Raw genomic sequence first — 16,701 nt, 5'->3', positions numbered from 1 at the left:
GGCAGAAACTACGCACCAGGAAACCAACAGGTCTTCCAGAACACACCCAACCCGCAGCCAGGCCATCCGCATGCAGGAGCAGGCTACCCGGAAGCTAGCCCCGATCCACCTGACAATAAATGCTGGGGGTGTGGCCAGCCAGGCCATATAGGGGCTCAGTGCCCTAGTAACCCTTGGGAAGGCCCAGCACAAAACTGGCCCGACATGCAACAACAGCCCCTTTGGTAGGGGTGCCCAGAGGAGCCTGAGGGGGAACTAATGACACCAGCTATATCGCTACAAGCACATGATGAACCAATCGTACCTGTTGTCATCCAGGACCGAGAGTATTCATTTATGGTAGACACAGGCGCCACATACTCGTGCATTGGAAAAGAAGGCTCCGAGTTCCCCCTCTCCACATCATCAATAAAAACAGTAGGCTTCTCTGGGAAATCACAAGTCATACCATTGACAGAGCCCATTCCAATGCTCATTGCAGGCAAAGTCATATGTGCACCTTTGCTATACTCAGTCCATACCCCAGTAAATTTGCTAGGAAGAGACATTCTATGTCCATTGAAGGCAAAGATCATGTGTACCCAAGATGGACTGTACCTGGACTTCCCAGATGAACCCCCACAAAGCATGATGTCACAACTACCCCAAGCCACTACAGACAGACAACAAGCCCTGGCCTACTGGCTCCGACTGACACCAGAAGACTCACACCTCAAGCAGAAATGGACTGAGTGGGAGAGGTGGATTTGCATGCACTATGACACCGCACACACCCCCACCCTGCCACTGCACTGCACGCTCATGTATGACAGAGATCAGAATCATGTAGATTACCAGGAATGTTGGGATGCAGGGATCAATAAAAAACCATATCTCATCACCAGTGAAGACATATTTTTGGGGCCGGAGGGCGTGGCAGTGGCTGCACGCCTACCGGAAGAATTATCAGGATGGTTTCAAGTACCAAAGTCTACGCCGCACATCACGCTTTTAGTGGCCAAAGATTATGAGTCTCATCATCTCGGTCCTATGGTCAGGCGTGCCCTGCAGGTGCAAGAGTGAGTGCCCACAGACAACAGGTATATTCACATATCTAAAGATAAACAGTTCATCAGGATCTCAGTCAAGGTAGGTGATGAGGTTTTAGCAGATAAGGTGGTAGTAGACGGAGGCACACCCACACAAATGGCAGTCACAGCAGAACATGAGGAGATGCTAAGCCAAGTTCCATCTCAGTTATGGACAGCCCACAAGACTGATGTAAGGTTGATAAAATCGGCGCAACCAGTACATATTAAGCTAAAACCACATGTTAACTTACCATATCAAAACAATACCCTCTCAAGCAGCATGCGATTGACAGTATCTGACCAACGATTCAAGGCTTGGTTGAAGCAGGAGTATTGGTTAAAACTAAGAGCCCCTGTAACACACCTATTTTTCCCATTAAGAAACCAAATTCCACAGACTACCGTCTGGTCCACGACCTAAGGGCTGTTAATGCGGTAGTGGAAGGAGGAGTGCCACTCATTCCAGACCCGCACACGCTACTCTCAAACATACCACCAGAAACCCAGTGGTACACAGTCATTGATTTGTGTTCAGCCTTTTTCAGTGTGCCACTGCATCCAGACTCTCAGTGTCTGTTCGCCTTCACCTATGAGAATCAACAATACACCTACACCAGGTTGGCTCAAGGGTATTTAGACTCCCCTTCAATCTTTAACCGTGTGTTAACACAAGATCTTGCTAGCCTGAACGTGCAAAGTACAGTGTTGCAATATGTGGATGATTTGTTCATCTGTAGTCCTACAAAGGAACAGTGTGAAAAAGACTCTATCGCAGTGCTCACGGCCTTGGCTGAAGGGGGCCACAAAGTCAGTAAAACCAAATTGCAGTTTTGCCAACAGTCAGTAGAATACTTGGGGAGAAGGCTCTGTGGAGACAAAAGGTGTATTGCACCCTCTCAGTTGGAGGCAGTAATTAAGGCCCCTCAACCGCAAATGGTGGGCCAAATGCTATCTTTTCTGGGCATGACAGGCTACAGCAGACCTTGGATCTGTGATTATGCTATAAAAACTGCTCCCCTCAGGGCTCTGATTAGAGCCGCAGGACAAACAAATAACGGCACAGTTAACATGGACAGAGGAAGCGGAAGGTGCGTTCCAAGCCCTGAAAATAGACATGCAGTCCGCCCCTGCTTTCGGGACACCAAACTATGCTAAACCTTTTCATCTGTATGTTGCAGAAAAGTCCGGCTTTGCATGTGCAGTCCTCATGCAAGACACACCCACAGGTAAGCAACCCTTGGCGTATTATAGCACTAAACTGGACAACATCGAGGTTGGCCTACCACCCTGCTATCAGGGACTGGCTGCCGCTGTTTTTGCCTTTCAGAAAGCCTCATCGCTGACCATGGGACACCCTGTGACGCTGTACACTTCCCACCAAATTCATGCGTTGCTGACTATTCTGCGATTCGTCTTAACACAGGCCAGACGCACGGGCTATGAGGTAATCCTATCAGCCCCCGAACTCAACATTCAGCGTTGCACCGTCATTAACCCCGCCACGAAACTGATTCTACCGACAGACGGTACCCCACATGACTGCATTCATGACACAGAGAAGTTTATGCGGGCCAGAGAAGACCTGCATAACCAGCCAATTGCTGCCGACCTCACATTTTTCGTGGACGGCTCATGTTTTCGTGACGCCACTGGTAGTCATGCAGGCTGCGGGATTGTTCAGCTACATAGTGACGACCACACCTTTGACACAATACAAGCACGTAAGCTCACTCAGCCCTGCTCAGCCCAACTCGCAGAGATAAAAGCATTGATGGAAGCATGCAAATTAGCTGCAGGAAAATCACTAAACATCTACACAGACTCAGCATATGCTTATGGCATGTGCCATGTTCATGCTAACATTTGGAAACAAAGAGGGTTCCGCAGAGCTGATGGCACCCCTGTAACCCACAGAGTGGCCATCCTCGGTCTGTTAGAGGCCATGATGCTTCCGAAGGCTCTAGCTGTCATTAAATGTCCAGCCCACCAAAAAACCAACACCTTGATAGCTACAGGTAATAATCTTGCAGATGAAGCAGCCAAACAAGCAGCAATAGGAACAGTAATGGCACCCATATTGACCATACAAGATTGTGAACCCCTCACATCCTTGCCCTCACTTATAGCCGCTCAAGATAGAGTAGATGAGGCTGAGAAACGCTTATGGCTCAAACTTGGTGCCATTAAGAATACACAAACAGGCCCGGTACGGGGCCCATTGTATGGAGTCTGGCTAGATGCCCATGGCCGCTTTGTACTACCAACCTTACTATTAAGACATGCAATAATTTGGACGCATGGTAGTGACCATTGCGCAAGGGGGGAGATCCTAAGGAAACTGCAAGCAGTATGGTGGTCGCCATTTATGGCAGCCACAGTGGATAGAGTGCTAAATGAATGTGACGTTTGCGCAGAATATAACATCAGGAAAGTTTTTTCAGCCCCACTGGCACACATACCAACTCCAGACGGACCTTTTAGACATCTCATATTGGACTACATTGACATGGGGCCGCAGTCAAGAGCAAGGGGACTGAGATATGTCTTAGTGGTCATATGTAGATACAGTAGATGGGTGGAGGCAAAAGCTACTGCAAAATCAGACCACAAAACAGTCGCGAAATTTTTGTGTCAGGAAGTCTTACCAAGGTTTGGAATGCCAGATACCATATCATCAGACAACGGCAGCCACTTTGTCTCCAATGTCATACAAGAGACATTAAAGCAACTAGGAATCAAGCAAAAATTTGGCTGCGTTTACCATCCCCAATCACAGGGAGCGGTAGAAAGGGCAAATGGCATTTTGAAAGCCAAAATAGCTAAAATAGTGGCAGATAGCAGAAATAAGCTTAACTGGGTGGATGCTTTACCACTTGCACTAATGTCTATGCGCTCACAAGCTAGTCGAGTCACGCACCTAACACCGCATGAAATGCTTATGGGCCGGCCCATGCCGCTACCATACTTAAGAGGTCCCCATGAAGGACCGTCCCTGGAACAACTGCAAGGTGAAATGTTTGAGTATTTACAAAGTCTAACTCGCATCCACAGGGCAGTGTTCCAGCAGGTGAAAGGTGCCACAGAAGATAGAGGGGTCGACATCCCTGCAGACCTCCAGAGGATACGGCCTGGAGAACAGGTGTACGTCAAGGTGTTCAAAAGGAAGTGGGACCAGCCGCGAAGGGAAGGTCCACACAAGGTCATATTAGCTACACCAACTGCCTTGAAAGTCGAAGGTAAGGACGTTTGGTTCCATCTTAACCACTGCTGCAGAGCTAACACCTCAGAGGGACCACCTGCTCCCCGACCTAGAGCCAGACAAAGAGCAGTAACCCCAGAGCCACAAGGGGACGGCGAAGCCGCCCCAAGGCCAGTAGGAGATCATCCAGAAGGGGATGGCGACGCCTCCCCACAGGAACAGGGGACAAGGAGATCTGCACGTGTGGCACAGAGGCGCAGGGCACAGAGAACCCAGAGTGACAGCAGCGGTTCAGCCCAGAGTGAGAGCAGTGGGTCGTTACCAGAGAGGGTATCAGCAGGAGCAGAGAGCTCCTCAGAGGGAGGCTCCTCCTCCCCCGGGACTGACAGCCAACATCAGTCGCATGAGTCATCACCTGCTAGTGATAGGACAGATCATGAGGGGACAAGCACAGAGAGAGAGGTGGCAGCAGAGGCAGAAAGACAGGAGAGAGAGGGAACAGAGACAGAAGGGGAAGAAAGAGAGGAAAGCTTTAGTTCGAGAACAGGCGAAGCTAGAGACCCAGAGGAGTCAGACTCAGACTCAGGCTCAGAGTCAGATTCAAGCTCAAGTCCAAGAGACACAGACACGAGAACCTCAGACCCCGGAGAGGGAACAGCCCCCCGGCCGATCCTAAGGGTTCAGTCAGCATGCAACTAGAAATTAAAGTAGGGGCGGTGGCTGTACTAATACTAACCCTATTGCTCATTGCAACGAGAATACACCAGAGTGAGGGGGCAGCACAGAGTAAGGAAGGCCAGAATGAGAAAAACGAGTGTTTGCTAGCGCTAGGAGCTTTGGCTGCAAAACAGGGAAAGATACCTTACAGGGAGATAATGCAATTAACCTACTATAAGTCGCACGCTTACGATAATGTATTAGTGGAAGGTTCAGGAGACATTAGATTGCATGGACAATCCACAGGATCACGCTGTAGCATGGAGGGAATGGTGACAGCAAGAGTCCGGTGTGATATGAGAGGGTGCACAAATGTAGAAGTAGGGCTCACTATATCCCTAAAAGTGGCACGACAATGGTTCCAATTAAACTTTAGATCCCCAAGAAAGCCAAGAGAGGTGTTAGAGCAGAAGATGGAGTTAATAAGAACCACCACTTGGAAGTCCAATGCCTTCTATCAATGGTTAGAATATTCTGCTAAGCAGGTAACCAATACTACTTGTGTAGCATGCCACCGGAGAAGGGGCCTACCCAAGGTTAGACCACTCTCCGATATAGAGAGATGCTGGGAGCAGGATAAGTGTTTTGCTGCATGTGTCATGTGGATGGCAGCGGGTAGAAAGAGATGGACCAACACAACTGCAATCTGTCCAGACAATCTTAAGAATACCTCTGATCAGGTTCAACAAGAATTCCAAGTACCTCCAGTAGTGCTCCTGACGCCAGACCTCATATTCCCATTTTGCATAGCACGAGGGAACAAGGTAGAACATTGGTTAGATAATGCCACCCATACTGACGCAGCCCAGGAGGCAGAGAGGCGGATCTGCTGTAGATATGAAAAGGTTACAGGGAGGGTGTCCACGCCAGGAGGTATAGTGCAGCTGTCAGAGGTGTGAAAGGTATGTAATACAACCCAAGAAGCCAAAATCCAATGCCACCAGGTAGTCAATGGAGGGGATGACTCCATAGTTTTGGGCCAAAATTATAATGGGACTACATGGATTTGGACACTGAACTTGACCAATGGTACCACCCCACTAGCAGACATATTTTGGATGTGTGAAAATGAACTTCAGGTGAAAGCAGTGCTACCAGCCAATTGGGTGGGACTTTGCGCCCCAGTAATGTTAACAGGACCAATTACGATACTCAGTCTAACCAACAGCACCCCAGTAAGGAGCCGTAGGTCATCTGGAGCTCAGAGGCATTCCTGGGAGGAAGATGCTAGTGTGTACATTACTTGGGATCAGGTGCTGCAAGGAGTCCCTAAGGACCAGCAGGCTATAGCAGATGGATGGATAGAGACAGGTAGGGCATTGGGATCTTGGCCAGTTTGGGGATCCACAGTGAATGCTCAATATATAGCCCGTAACAGCCGATGGATAAATTATCTGTGGTATAATCAACAAAGATTTGTGAATTGGACGATAAGAGCCCTCAAAGGAGTGAATGAACAACTACATGCTACATCCCTGATGACGATACAGAACAGACTTGTTATTGAGACCTTACTAGCTCATGATCAAGGGGTCTGCGATATAATAGGGGAGCACTGCTGTACTGTCATTCCAATGCACACAGGGGAGGGCGGAAATTTGACCAAAGCATTGGAAGGCATGCGGGCCTTACGTGATGAGCATGTGCAACACTCGAACTGGAACACCAGAATCCCCTCAATGTGGGACTGGTTGTCAACACTATCCCCTGAGAGGGTCTTAAAAATGCTGGGAATGCTACTAGGCATTGTTGTGTTGGCCCTTCTCACAATAGCCTGCTGTGTTCTTCCCCTAATACGGCTTGTAATCAAAAGGGCACTGACAAGCGTCACAGGACAGTTTGTTGTAATAGACCAAGGGCCACGACCCACCAGCGTTGAATCATACGAAGACATGACTGGCTCCCAAAGGCAGCGTCTCAAGCGACAAAAACAAGGCACAAGTAAGCGGGATAGAAACCAGTATGAGATAATGCTACAAAGCAGGGCATTAGGAACTGTCCAAAATGACCAGAAAGCCAAACGAGCTGAAGCAGTGTATGAGGAGATTGCTTAAGAGGACCCTGATGACCTTGCTGTCACCAAAACTATAATCACTACTCACCAGCATTTAAGTTGTACAGATACTAACATACTAACCCTTCTTGCATGGCTTGTGCACAGTATAAACCTAAGAGTAAATAGGGAAAGGAAAACTAGTATAGGGAAAGTGCACTAAAATGTCCTCTACATCTTTGAGATACTAGCAGGATATGGCTGGGTCGTGGAGAGCATCATATCCATGCCAGCAGAACCAGAGAGACCAACCTGTGTTCTGGCAGCAGCAACAGGGACCAGGCGTGATGGGGCCCCCTCGTCCTCCACCCTACCCCGGAACCAGCCATCCACTACCAACCCATCCCCCTGAGGTGTCCCTGAATGAGCTCTACAATCAACTCCACACCCCATCGCCGACGATCCAGACACTGAACCACCCTCCATCAACCAACCTGATCCGCTATCTGATGTCCCGCCCAAACCCAGAACCGGTCGTGAGCTCCTGTAGCGGGGGAGTCGGTCCAGAACCATTCAAGCGAACTGCACATACCTCCAGCCAGGAAAGTCAGATCCAGTTGGGAACCGGGCAGGGAGCCGAATGGCCAGCTCGTGCTCCAGAATGGACTATTACTACTCCAGGCCCACATTACCCCCCCCCCGTACCACACTCGCCTGGTTATTCACCAACCACTCCACCTCCTGTTAAGCCATGCCAGGTTAGCACACCACCTCGGAATGCAGGACACCTGAGTGTGTTTGCACTGACCCAGACGACTCGCACTCTCCTACTGGATGAATACAATGTGGATCCAGACGCGATAGAAATTAAACTCCGATGTTTGCCAGATGGAGCACCTGCAACCGTACAACAGGTGCAACTGACAGCCGAGCTACGTAACCAGCTTCATTATGTTCCTGTGTTGCTCTTTCGCCGGCTGGTACGCAGTTTTCCCCTCGCCTTACGAAAAAGGCTTTGCAGAGTCCGTCATGGTACCTACGCGATAAGGAAAGGGGACAGTAAAAGATTGCACAGGGCTCACCTGCGTCGGCTCGAGCAGCAGGTGGTGGATCTGCGCAGCCAAGTCCATGAACTGACTCAGGCTAGAGATACCTTGCAGCAACAGCTCAATGCGTATGAGGCCACGCAAGAAGAGGTTGACGCCCTAAAGGGTCAACTGGCAACATATCGACGCCTGCAGATGCCGGCCTATGGGCTCGAGGGACAGTAAGAGGACAGTCCACAATAGTTATAACTCCTGTCTACTGTAACCTTTATATGTGAAGTTATCAGCTACTCTCTCTATAACTGTGTTTATATTACTGTATGCCAATGTCATTCTATATCCTCATGTCACAGGATGACATTACTAGGCTGTAATGTATCCTCTTCGACTTATATGTGATATCTGTGTAGTACCTACTAATGACCTACTGATGTAACCACTGGAACATAAAATGGTGCTAGCAATTTTAAAACTAATGTTATGGGACTATAAAGTCCCAAAGGGGGGATATATATATTTTTTCTTCACCCCTATGTCTATGCCTTTCTGTGTCTTAAGAAGTGCTGTGTGGGACTGTTAAGCCCCAAAGGGGGGAATGTAGTGTAATTTTATCCAGCTTATATTTTATCCGGTCTAAAACAATCAGTTGTATAATCATGTTTGTGTGTAGACTGTTATAAAAAGTAGATACTTAGACTGTTATAAAAAGTAGATACTGCATTTAAGGGTAATAGATAGAAATAGACGAGAACTCTCAGTGACATCTCAGCTGTGAACTAGCAATGAACCTCCTCAGAATTATTGTGAACGCATAGCAGACTTCCTCATATGCTGTTGTGAACTTACAGTGAACTTTTAGACACTCCATATATTGTGTTAAGATACAATGCACTCTCATGATGTTTAGAACTAAGAATAGCTCGTGTGTAAGCTTGAGCACAATACTATGTACTGTATGATGAAGGGAGCACACCCACTTGATTGTATTGCCTGCTGCACCAAAAGGGTTCATGTGACATGGGAAGGAGCACACACACACTCAAATAATTGTGTTACCCAGTATATGTGTAATGAATCATATCGTACGGAGCACACACACACACTCAAATGATTGTATTACCCAGTATATGTGTAATAAATCACCTTGTACGGAAGTTCGAGGGACTGTAGCATGAGAGTCCCTCAGGATCACATGTTTTTAAAAAATAAAGTGAGAGCAGCTCCGGAGATACTGGTGGCAGATTACAGTTGAGCCGGAACAAAGAGAGGAAACCTGCCACCAGTAGATATGGTTTGAAAGGGGAAGGACAATAGAAATAGGCGGAGATCTCTTCGACCTCCACCAGCATATAAGCCAGAATAGTGAAAGCAATTTTTCAGTCATCCTCCAGAGCCTGACTCATGAGTTTGTCTGTGTTATTGCCTGTGAACACAATAAACTTGATTGCACCAGATCCAGCCTATCTCCAGTGATTTCCTATATTCCTGCCAGCCGAACCTAAGACACAGAGTAGACAACAGAAGACTTTTGAGAAGAAATAAGAAGGACAAGGTCGGGAGCCATCCGGCCCAACTTCAGGCACCGATTTTTGTCACTTCAAATGAGGACCATCACTGGCTTCAGAACCAACAACCACAGAGGAGTTGAAGGCAGCGTGGACAGGGCCCCCCCCCCGACTCTTCTGCTGTCTGTCTTGGTCAACCATCTCCCACTCCACCCTCCTCCCCCACTCCTCCCTCTCACACCTCAACACCCTCCTGCTTAACCCTCACACCTCCTCCCCCCGTGGTCACACTGACTGCTCTCTCCATCATGAGGACTACACCCCTCCCCCACGTGTCGTCACCTCCACAGTGTGCTTCACTGCTGACCATGTGAGAAGACAGCTGATGAGACTCCACTCAAATAAGGCTGCAGGCCCTGATGGTGTCAGCCCCAGGGTGTTCAAAGCCTGTGCCCCCCAGCTATGTGGAGTACTTCAGCATGTCTTCAACATGAGCGTGAGTCTCCAGAGGGTCCCCTTGCTGTGGAAGACATCCTGCCTCGTTCCTGTGCCTAAGATGTCGCGTCCCAGTGGCTCCAAAGACTACAGACCCGTGGCATTGACCTCCCACATCATGAAGACCCTGGAGAGACTCCGGCCCATGGTCAAGCCACTTTTGGACCCCCTCCAGTTCGCCTATCAGCCCCGACTTGGAGTTGAGGACGCCATCATCTACCTGCTCAACCATGTCTACACCCATCTGGATAAGCCGGCGAGTACTGTGAGGGTCATGTTTTTTGACTTCTCTAGTGCGTTCAACACCATACGTCCAGCTCTACTGGGTGACAAGCTGACAACAATGCAGGTGGATGCCCCCCTGGTGTCCTGGATTGTAGACTACTTGACTGGCAGTCCACAGTATGTGCGCTTGCAACGCTGTGTGTCAGACAGAGTGGTCAGCAATACCGGGGCCCCACAGGGGACTGTCCTCTCTCCCTTCCTCTTCACCCTCTACACCACGGACTTCAGCTATCGCACTGAGACCTGCCATCTTCAGAAGTTTTCTGATGACTCTGCTATAGTTGGATGTATCACCAAGGGTGATGAGGATGAGTACAGGGCTGTTGTGGATAACTTTGTCACATGGTGTGAGCAGAACCATCTGCAGCTCAACGTGGCAAAGACAAAGGAACTGGCTGTGGATCTGAGGAGGACCAAGACACCGGTGACCCCTGTTTCCATCCAGGGGGTCAGTGTGGACATTGTGGAGAGCTATAAGTACCTGGGGGTACACATTAACAATAAACTGGACTGGGTTAAGAACACTAACGTCTCTATTTTCTGAGGCGACTGAGGTCCTTCAACATCTGCCGGACTATGCTCAGGATTTTCTATGAGTCTGTGGTGGCCAGTGCTATCCTCTATGCTGTTGTGTGCTGGGGCAGCAGGCTGAGGGTGGCGGATGCCAACAGACTCAACAAACTGATCCAGAAGGCCAGTGACGTCGTGGGAATGGAATGTGACTCTCTGATGGTGGTGTCAGAGAGGAGGATGCTGTCTAAGCTACGAACTATCTTGGACAATGTCTCACACCCACTCCACCATGTGCTGGTCAGGCACAGGAGTACTTTCAGTGGGAGACTCATACCACCAAGATGTACCACTGAGCGCCACAGGAAATCATTCCTGCCTGTGGCCATCAAACTGTACAACTCCTCTGAGTGGCCCTGAGACTATTTCACACACTGCAATAATTTAATCTAACTTGTGCAATAACCCCATTCACCCTGACTGTATATATTTTGTTTGTGTAAATAATCTTGTTCAGTTTACAATATATATATATATATATATATACAGTACAGGCCAAAAGTTTGGACACACCTTCTCATTCAATGCGTTTTCTTTATTTTCATGACTATTTACATTGTAGATTCTCACTGAAGGCATCAAAACTATGAATGAACACATGTGGAGTTATGTACTTAACAAAAAAAGGTGAAATAACTGAAAACATGTTTTATATTCTAGTTTCTTCAAAATAGCCACCCTTTGCTCTGATTACTGCTTTGTACACTCTTGGCATTCTCTCGATGAGCTTCAAGAGGTAGTCACCTGAAATGGTTTCCACTTCACAGGTGTGCCTTATCAGGGTTAATTAGTGGAATTTCTTGCTTTATCAATGGGGTTGGGACCATCAGTTGTGTTGTGCAGAAGTCAGGTTAATACACAGCCGACAGCCCTATTGGACAACTGTTAAAATTCATATTATGGCAAGAACCAATCAGCTAACTAAAGAAAAACGAGTGGCCATCATTACTTTAAGAAATGAAGGTCAGTCAGTCCGGAAAATTGCAAAAACTTTAAATGTGTCCCCAAGTGGAGTCGCAAAAACCATCAAGCGCTACAACCAAACTGGCACACATGAGGACCGACCCAGGAAAGGAAGACCAAGAGTCACCTCTGCTTCTGAGGATAAGTTCATCCGAGTCACCAGCCTCAGAAATCCCAAGTTAACAGCAGCTCAGATCAGAGACCAGATGAATGCCACACAGAGTTCTAGCAGCAGACCCATCTCTAGAACAACTGTTAAGAGGAGACTGCGCGAATCAGGCCTTCATGGTCAAATAGCTGCTAGGAAACCACTGCTAAGGAGAGGCAACAAGCAGAAGAGATTTGTTTGGGCCAAGAAACACAAGGAATGGACATTAGACCAGTGGAAATCTGTGCTTTGGTCTGATGAGTCCAAATTTGAGATCTTTGGTTCCAACCGCCGTGTCTTTGTGAGACGCAGAAAAGGTGAACGGATGGATTCCACATGCCTGGTTCCCACTGTGAAGCATGGAGGAGGAGGTGTGATGGTGTGGGGGTGTTTTGCTGGTGACACTGTTGGGGATTTATTCAAAATTGAAGGCACACTGAACCAGCATGGCTACCACAGCATCCTGCAGCGACATGCCATCCCATCCGCTTTGCGTTTAGTTGGACGATCATTTATTTTTCAACAGGACAATGACCCCAAACACACCTCCAGGCTGTGTAGGGGCTATTTGACCAAGAAGGAGAGCGATGGAGTGCTGCGGCAGATGACCTGGCCTCCACAGTCACCGGACCTGAACCCAATCGAGATGGTTTGGGGTGAGCTGGACCGCAGAGTGAAGGCAAAGGGGCCAACAAGTGCTAAACACCTCTGGGAACTCCTTCAAGACTGTTGGAAAACCATTTCAGGTGACTACCTCTTGAAGCTCATGGAGAGAATGCCAAGAGTGTGCAAAGCAGTAATCAGAGCAAAGGGTGGCTATTCTGAAGAAACTAGAATATAAAACATGTTTTCAGTTATTTCACCTTTTTTTGTTAAGTACATAACTCCACATGTGTTCATTCATAGTTTTGATGCCTTCAGTGAGAATCTACAATGTAAATAGTCATGAAAATAAAGAAAACGCATTGAATGAGAAGGTGTGTCCAAACTTTTGGCCTGTACTGTATATATATATATATTGTAAACTGAACAAGATTATTATATATATATATATATATATTTAAGTTTATGTTTGTTAATAATTCCTGTTTATTTAACTCTATATTTGTTAATACTATTGTTTAAATTTCTTATATTTTCACGTATCTTTCCTCTCTTGCAAGGAGCACCTGTAACATAAACAATTTCCCCTCTGGGATCAATAAAGTATTTCTGATTCTGATTCTGATTCTGAAAACAGGGCACATGCTCGTGCAGCGACCAGCAGCAGATGTGAATGGCGCTCCCATGTTTCGAGCTTTTGTCATGTTTTTTATACTGTTTTAGTGTGTTTTGATGTGAGCAGTTAATGTGTGCAGGTGCGTAAGTGAACTGCGAGCAGAAAGCCGTCCTTTGTGACTGAAGCTGTGCTGATCTGTGTTAGCGACCCCGCCAGCACGGAGGCTACAAACTTTTACTGACTAAATCCTAGCGTCAACTAGCCGGCGTCCAGCCGTCCTTCTGTAAGACTCTCCTGACTTTTTTCGGCACCTCGAGTCCCTGGTACTCCCTTGCAGGGTTCAACGGAACCAGGTACCCTCTTTGATGTATGATTATGGATTTCTACACTATGATTCTGACGTGGTTGGTGTTCCACCTAGCCTGGACTCTCAGGCACACACTCCTGCCTCCTGACTGCTCCTCTCGACTCCAGTATGGAAGGGAGCTGCTTCTACGGTGGGATACCCACAACCACGCACTGTAAGTGCCCGTTTATTAATCAGCGCTGGTGTAAATCTGTCACTGTCTGGGAGAAACTCTGTACTGCTGACTTAGAACTGTTCTGTCTTTCATTACGCCCTCCATATCTACCTCAGGAATTTCCCCAGATATTTGTGACTCTTGTGTGCATACACCCGAGGGCTAATGAAAGAAACGCCTGAGAGACTTCCACCAGTACATCACATGCCCCACCAGACACAATAAAATCCTTGATCTCTGTTATGGCAGCATTAAAGGTGCATACAAATCCATCACCCTTCCACCTCTGGGTTCCTCTGACCACAACTGTATCCATCTCATCCCTGTCTACCACACTGTACTGAAGCGAGGCAAAGTGCAGAATCTCAGAGTGAAGGTCTGGGATGACGACGCCTACCTCACTCTGCAGGGTTGCCTTGAAGCTACAGACTGGGACATGTTCAAGGGGTCCTCTGCTGACATAGATGAGTTAACTGATGTCGTGAGCAGCTGGGTTTCATATTGTGAAAACAGTATCATACCAGAAAAAATTCAGCTCAACGGCTACAGTTCAGACTTAGAGCTGACTCAGAGCCTTAATGATTTCTGTGTAAGATTTGACACCTGTGATTTCAGTAACAAACATGCTGAGATAAAAAACTGCCTGTCCGCTCCTCCTCAGAACTCCTTCTTTGATGAGGGTGATGTAATTAAGTGTTTTAAGAAGTGTAAAGTGAGGAAAAGCCCTGGCCCTGATCATATTGGTGGTCGCCTGTTAAAAACTTGTGCTGAGCAGCTTGGTCCTATTTTTAACTTTATTTTTAACATGTCTCTTTCCCAGCAGAAGGTGCCATCTTCATGGAAACAGTCTGTTGTGGTGCCCGTTGCCAAAACAAAAAAACCCACCACACTGAATAATTTTCAGCCAGTGGCTTTAACCTCTATGGTGATTAAACAGTTTGAAAAGTTGGTCAAAACAGAAATATTAGCAAAAACTGAGCATCTACTGGACCCTCTTCAATTTGCTAATAGAGATAATAGAGGTGTACAAGATGCCACAGCTACCTTACTTAATCTTGTATGTAAGCATCTTGAAGGTAGTAAGAACCATGTTAGACTGCTTTCTGTTGATTTCTTGTCAGCTTTTAACACGATCCAGCCTCATGTTTTAGTTGATAAACTTGTGAACTCCTTTGGTCTGGATGCGTGTCTTGTGGGTTGGATTTTTGATTTCCTCACAAACAGATCACAACAAGTAAGAGTGAATGGAACATTGTCCAGCCTTCTAACATCCTCCACCGGTTCACCTCAAGGCTGTGTTTTGTCTGCCCTTTGTTTTACCCATCATATTGACAGATTCATCATAAAGTACGCAGATGATTCTGTTATCGTCAGCCTGCTTTGGGATGATGAAGTTGCTCACGGCCAGGTTCTTGTTGATTTTATATCTTGGTGTGAAGAATCCTTCCTCCAAATCAATGTCTCTAAAACAAAGGAGGTTTGTATTGATTTTAGACGACCATCCCCAGTTCCTCAATGTAGTGTCATTCACAAACAGCCAGTTGAGCTGGTGACTAACTACAAATATCCTGGCACTATAATTGATAACAAATTTGGTGTGAACTGTGATATGCTTTGCAAAAAAGGTCAGCAACGTCTCTTTTGTCTGAGGAAGCTCACCAAATTCCAGGTAGATAGGAGCCTGATGAAAATGTTTTACAGTGCTTTCATCGAATCATTCATTTCTTTTTCTATCATTTGTTGGTATGGAAACCTAGCCATCAAGGACAGGAACTCCCTAGGGAGAATTGTGCGTGTTGCTTCTAAAGTAGCTGGGATGAAATTCAGCAGTCTGGACGAAATTTTTAACATCCAGGTGCTCAAGAAAGCAACATCCATTCGTAGGGATGATACTCATCCTCTTAACCAGGAATATAAGCTTCTTCCTTCTGGCCTCCGCCTAAATGTTCCCCCAGCTACTAAAAACAGATACAAATTTTCCTTTGTGCCTCGCTCCATCTGGGCTCTAAACGCTGCGGAGAGGAGGAGGTAACTGCACTGTGGTTTAAAACTTCCATTGCTACAATTCTGTACCTGTTTGTTTATTTATTTATTTATTTATTTATTTATTTATCTGCTGCGCGCTTTACTGTGTAGGCTACTGTATATAAGCTGACCAATGGTCTATATTCTTTCTTTCTTTGCACTGTAAACTGTGCACTTGTTGCATTTGATGTAATGCACTGCTCACATCTTGTAGGTTTTATGTCTAATTGTGACTGTTGAATGTAAGTGTTGAATTTGTCTGCTGCAAACCAAATCGCCCTTCAAGGGACAAATTAATAAAGTGAAGTGAAGTGAAGGCGGAGCCCCAGCTAGCAATTTCTTGTTCTGAAAACGTTCTGACCATGTTACCTAGAATGTTCTTGTAATGTTTTTAGCGGGAAGAGAAGAGAGAATGTTCTCTAAAAACATTGTAAAAATGTTTTGTGATAACCTTCTTAAAATGTTGAATGAGAATACTGCTATAACATTATAGCCTAATGTTTTAGTAATGTTTTTAGTGGGAAGTTTTCTTTAAGTTCCCAGAATGTTCTGAGAGGATGTTCTCTAAAAACATTCTAAAAATGTTTTGTGATAACCTTAAAATGTTGAATGAGAATATTGCTATAACATTATACCCTAATGTTTTAGTGATGTTTTTAGTAGTAAGTTTTCTTTAAGTTGCCCGAACGTTCTGAGAGGATGTTCTCAAAAAACATTGTAAAAATGTTTTGTGATAACCCTCTTAAAATGTTACAAATGAAAACATTGTTATAACATTATGCCCTAATGTTCTTTAAAAGGTTTCCAGCTGACAGTTTTTAATGTTTCCAGAATGATATTACTTAAGGGCTGCATAACATGCTTTGAAAAAAAAATCTACAAATGTTGTGTTATAACATTAAATTGAAATATTTAAACGTTGAAATATTATGACATCACCATTCA

The sequence above is a fragment of the Epinephelus fuscoguttatus genome, linkage group LG3 (assembly GCF_011397635.1).
Source record: "Epinephelus fuscoguttatus linkage group LG3, E.fuscoguttatus.final_Chr_v1".
Taxonomy (NCBI): domain Eukaryota; kingdom Metazoa; phylum Chordata; class Actinopteri; order Perciformes; family Serranidae; genus Epinephelus; species Epinephelus fuscoguttatus.
This window is presented reverse-complemented; position numbering follows the sequence as displayed.